The sequence below is a fragment of the Ixodes scapularis genome, unplaced genomic scaffold (genome assembly GCF_016920785.2).
Source record: "Ixodes scapularis isolate PalLabHiFi unplaced genomic scaffold, ASM1692078v2 PGA_scaffold12__126_contigs__length_90152505, whole genome shotgun sequence".
NCBI classification, from domain to species: domain Eukaryota; kingdom Metazoa; phylum Arthropoda; class Arachnida; order Ixodida; family Ixodidae; genus Ixodes; species Ixodes scapularis.
Window position 1 is genome coordinate 41,309,779 of NW_024609838.1, and position 6,111 is coordinate 41,315,889.

Genomic DNA, 6,111 nt, shown 5'->3' on the forward strand with positions numbered 1-6,111 from the left:
ATGTTCATTCTTCCCAACGTTGTGCTGCTTAGTTGCAATTAATACAGGACCAGTGGGCTCGTCAAGCTGCTAAGAGCAGCTTTTTTTTTTTTCACAGCCCTTCCATCTGTATTTTTACAAGCTGGAAAATAAACACATTTGAATTTGAATTATTCGATTAAGGTTTTAATCTCGATTAATCTTTTAACCGGTTATTTGGTAACATTCTAACGAACCAACATAAAGTAAAAATTAAACGGTTTCACCCTGCAGATGTGGACGAGAATGCCTGTATGAATGGCAAATTCTAAGTCAAAATGTAACCTAAAGTAAACTGTAGGGGCAATATTTGTAACTCCTCACAAGGGGTGCAGAAGGTTACACGTGCGTGCCCCAGCCATTTCAACGCCGCTTAGGTGTCCGTTTAGCGCAGCAGGGACTATAGTGTTAACAATCAAAGGTCGCTCTTGCCGAAGAATATCAAGGAACCTCTTTACCTCATGCAGCAGAAGTGATAATATGTGAGTGTGAGTGCCTTTGCACTGTTCTCAACCACACATCAAGGTTGAATAAAAATAAAAATTCTACCCTTTACCTCATCTTCAGCAAATGCAAAAACAGAAAAAAATATTAATTTTGACTGTTTAAATATGTTATGCATGGAAATGTACGAGACCGATTAATCGATAAATTAATCGATTAAAGGGTGGCGATTAATCGGGTTAAAACTTTTAATCGACGCCCAGCCCTAGTTTTCGGTTTGTGGCGCAATAAAGAACTTAGTCGGCCGCCATTTTTATGATGAAATTTTCGGAAAATCACTTCTATTTTTTTAATAATATATCGGTTCGGGCTGAAACTTTGGCCTCTGGTTTGAACCTCCAGTGCTACCTTTGGACGGATAATGAGCACTTGGGGATGAGTAGTTCATTTTTGCGGCGAAAACAACCATGTGCATTTGTTTTTGGAACACCGCATATATAATCCCTCCATAACCAGTGAGTGAAGAGAGAAAGAGAAAAGGCGCTCACAGATTCGCTACACCAGCTCGCATGCACTTTTACATTTTTTTAAATATATTTTGTTAATAGGAAGCACTTTGAACTCGGTAGTTTCCCTAATATTGTGTGCACAGAGAGTTCGGGTCTTTGTATTTGTGTGCTTCCCAATTCGGTGGGGGCGAGCGAGCTGACGAGTTGCGATTTCCAAACAACCAAACCACCCAAACAAACAAACAAAATGTTTAGTCGGGGTTTCATGTGACGTGAAAAAAGGCTTCGAGCATCTAGAGATCTTTTGGTGGACGATCCTCTTCCAAAGGATCGTCCACCAAAAAAAAAAGCTCAAGGCCTGATTTACCAAATTCCTCGTGCCGAATGCGATGCCTCTTATGTGGGGGAAACGAAGAACTTTCCCGAACGTCTGCGTAGTCATAAGTATAACGTAAAGAAGAATGACATCCAAGGCAGCGTGCTGGCGGAACATGCTCAGAAGACCGGCCACGTCATTGGCTTTGACAGCAGCTCCATCCTCAACACAGAAAGAAACTGGAGAAAGCGGCTCTTAATAGAATCTTGGCACATACAAAATACAAGAAACAACCTGAACCGATCCACCGGAACGCTTCCAAGCAGCTATATACACGGGCTAAAATGCGCCACACACAGAAACAGAAGACGAAAACAAAGCTAAGAGAGAAGAGAAGAAAACGACGACAGGTTGCTACCTTTGGGCCAGACTTGTACACGTTACTGAAAAAAAGTAACTGATTACAATTACAATTACTACAGTCAAAAAAGTAACCGATTACCGTTACTGATTACTGCCTCCCAGAAGTAATTGAACAATTACTGCAAAGTAATTGATTACTTTTCAAGTTACTTTCACGTTACTTCTTATTGCGATGACAGAAATACACAAATACACAGTAAAATATTGCGTACACAATTTTGTTTGGTTATTGTTCCCTTTTTTGTTTTCAGACCCGGACCTTGTCGTGTAGCTGACGCGTCGACCTAAGGAACAAAGCCCACTAAAAAGTCAATAGCGAGTTCCCGCTTCCCGTCGACTTTATCAGCAATCCGCAACGAGATCCGGAAGTCCCCAGCCAAGGCTGGTGGCGCGCTTGTAGAAGAGCGTGGCGTAAAAGAAAAAAGGATTTGCCGACTAATCCTAGTTTTATTTTTTTTTTAGATGTTAAAAAAATGTCAATCATTTTTCCTCCATGGCTGAGTGACTATGCTGATTTTTGTGAGAAAAAAGAATTGTGGGATGAAAAATGTAATTCGTAATTGTGTAATTGATTTTGTAATTGATTACAAGAAAAAAGTAATTGAATTACTCCGAGCGTTACAGCTTGACAAATGTAATTGAAGCGTTACAAAATTACACTTAACTGTAATTGATTACAAGTAATCAATTACTTGTAACGCGTTACGTACAAGTCTGCTTTGGGCCCATATACAGTCACCCGTGAACAAGGAGCCGAGCTGGCTTCGAAACGTCGGGCACATTGAAGAAATTGGTTAGAGTCTACGTAGTACTTTTTTTTATTACTTACCTAACCAGGCGGAGTTCCGCCGAAATGTTTACATTAAAGCATCTAGACAATTCCAATCCTTGCGTTTTGTAAATGCAGGTTACAGTGTTATTCCGGTAGAGCCTACCCTTACAGAAAATAAAATTTTTGTTACTATCTGTTTAGTCAATATTCAAAGTTCCCGGAATTTTTCTCCGCGAACGAAAACAAATATGTAACGGATTACAATCATTCCTTTACGTGAAAAATGCCAGGAAATTACTTAAAAATTACTTTCTGAAGTATGTATTTCTTTCCTTACAAAATTACTGATAAATATAACGGATGACAAGTAATTTCGTTACTTGTAACAGATTACGTACAAATCTGCATACACATGTCCCAGTATTTTTTAATATTTTTTTAGAACTCTTTGTTTCTACATTTCCTTCAGTGGCATATGTTGGCTTCCCCTGTGTTTTTTTACTGCGACTCTGAGGCGAGTACGCCGTATCATAAGCTCAACTTCGCTTCATAATAAATCGCACCATCCAGCAGACAGCCCGAAAGACGTTGGCAAAACGCGCCGCGCCGCCGCGGGCAGGTGGCGAAAGGAAGCACCCCATATGTGGCGGACAGCGCATCCGTACTCTGCACCGCCCCACTGGCAGAGCTCGGAAACTCAGCAAAAGCTCGTCGCTATTTCTTTTTTTTTGAGTTGGTTGATTTACGCGCCGGGAATTTGAGTGAGTCCTTGTTCAAATTTAAGTTTCTAGTTTTTGTCGACTGGCTTATGATTACAGTCTGGACAGGAGTTACGTGTGTTTGAGGAATTCAGTGATTATGAGTTCAGCGAGAAGAGGACGTTTCACTCGGTGAGCCGCCGGCCAGGTAGGCCTATTTCTGCCTAGCTGCTGAGAGCCCGCTCGAGCAGCCCTAGCATTGCGAGGTTGTCAACGTCGTACTCAAGGAGTGAACCCCCGTACTGTCGTCGTTTTTGCGATGGTAGCAGGCGGTGTCCACACGTAGACTTGCTTAGCCAAATTATTAGCGTCCTCCTTTACAGGGAGCCTGCAGTGTGCGGGGACCCCATGAAAATCGACGGCCGGCTGCGAAGGGCGCCGCTCTCCGGGTGAGCAGTCGCGTGTCGTCGTGCTTTGGAGGTGGCGAAGAGCTGCTCGGGAGTCTGATACTTGAAAGAATAACTACCGACGTCAGCGGAGTCGCCACCAGCTCCGTCTCGAGCGGAATCGATGCCATCCCGCACGGCCGGCGAACTTCACCGAGTGCCTCAACTTCTGGGCGCCCTCTCCTTTATTTGCGGGAGATTCGGGCTGACATCCACTTCAAGGTTCACGATCAGTGGGAGTGTCATTTGTATCACCAACCGCTGTTTGTTTCAAGCGCTGTCCAGTCCGTTTGAGTGGTTCCAAAGGTTTAACTTGTGACAGTACTGTGTTACGTCCAGATTTGGAGTTCGCTGTCACTTCATCAAAAGTACGCCGCAAAGTTTTATATGCCTGTCACGATCATTCGTGTGAAGCATGATCAAAACTTATGAGGTGTGTCGTTGTTTTTGCTCTTTTTGTTCTTTTTCCGGGTCCCAAATACCTAAAATATATTTTGCGACAAATAAATCGATGGTTTCTATTGAGTTTGCTCCATGTTTATTTACAGCTGCTTGCGCTTGGGTTTGAGCACACGTTGGTTCTTATTGTCTTTTTGACATCCAATATGCATGTCATATTCCATGCCTGAAATAAAGTTCCAGTCACGTTTTAAACTGCGTTTTCGGCCTATGGCTCAAACTCATTTGGGTGTCTAAAGGGCTGGTCGGGTCTGAAGGGGTTTGAAAACCTGAAGAGATTTGAAGGGCTGAGGGGTACGATGGGCTGAAGGGGTTTGAAGGGCTGAGAAGGACCCATAACGCAAGAGGGCCTAAGTATTATTTTCAACAAGGCAATCAGGGGTCATGAAAGTGCGCCGATGCCCGTCCCATCCAATCAGGGTCTAGTTAGAATCCCGTTAGGTACAGATCCCGACGCACAGCCTACTAATCTGACGGAAAACTTCCCCTTCTACCAAGGTCAAAAATAAGTCAGGTTGACTCCAGCTTAATCATTAAAATAAACTATAGTCGGTTATATGTCAAGAAGGTAGCAGCAAATGCACCTCAAAATGAATCTTGTATGCCTCAGCCACCTATCGTGCCCCATTGTTTTTGTGACGTCACGACCTGCGCGAACCAATCTTGTTCTTGCAAACGAATACGTTTAACATGGCTGCCGGGCATCTTTTCTACGACTCCAGCTTCTTGCAACAATTATCCTGCTCTTTACCGCGTCCTTACATTTACTCTAGCATACTTCGCTAAGTCGTAACAGCGCCCACTTTTATTCGCAATAGGTTCTGTGCGACAGCGTGAGAATGCAGCTATAGCACTGCCATCGAAACGTTCGATGTGGACGTAAGGCTTAGCATCGTGTTTCGGACATTGTCGGCTCCTTCGTCTGCCTCAGGTTGCGTCTCAACATCGTGACGACATCAACGTTTCTTCGCAGTGGTTTCCGACGATCGACTTTAAGATACAACGGTCACCAAACCTTTCTTTATAAGTATAGTGGGCCGTGTGGAATGGACATGAGTGAATCGACAAAACCGTGAGTGTATTTACCCCATTTTGACCGTGTCTTTGCTGGCGTTAATAAGTAGTCTGTTTATTGGGGGGGGGGGGGGGGGGATCGGTGGCCGAGTAGGCTAGCGCACACCAGATTGGAGCACGTGGAGCGAAAGCTCGCGCTGCAGAACCAAGGATCCTGGGCTCAAACCCCACCCCTGCCTGTTTCGATCTGGATGATCATCGTACCGGCGAACGTTCGTGTATCACTACTGCGGGATGCACGTTAGAGACCCCAGGCTAGCGTTTGTACTGCACGGGCTAGATATCTCGTCTACAGCGAGTTACTCGTCACAACTTTCAAATGGCTGACCAATTACACGCTGTCTAAATATCCACACAACCCAATTATTTGTGTGTTTATTTAAATAACGGCTTTGAAGCAGTATCTATTCATTTGTGAAAAATACCGTCCTTGTCAAGTTTCCGCGTTACAATCAGCTTTTTCTTTCTCAACGAGTTCAAAGAATCTGAGGGAAAGAAATTTGGTTTTCTCAAATGCTTCCTAACATTCTGCTTGTTCTCAGAGCACATGCCATTCGTATGTTTATGCTTCGAAACTCTGGTACGTGACACGTGTACCCCCGCTCGCGTCGCGGCTTGTAGTTCACAAACAGACATGAAACCCCTAAGGTATTACCGGCACATGCGCACCAAATTTCCCAATTTACTTTAGAAAGTTTTGTCCACACTATTCGATTGCAGCAATGGTTTAATAACACCTGTAAAATATTTCGATAACAATTGATTGCCAGGAAAATTCGTGACTGAATTTCCCTTAAATTCGTGAATCGCGGCTTTTTTATACGCGAAATATTTTAATAAGAAATTCAAAAATATATGGAATACCCAGCTGTCCTGATCTTGGTCTCAGTGTAAGCGGAATAATCGTCGGTCTTTATAACAATAAAATCGTCAATGTTCGAATGTAGCAATG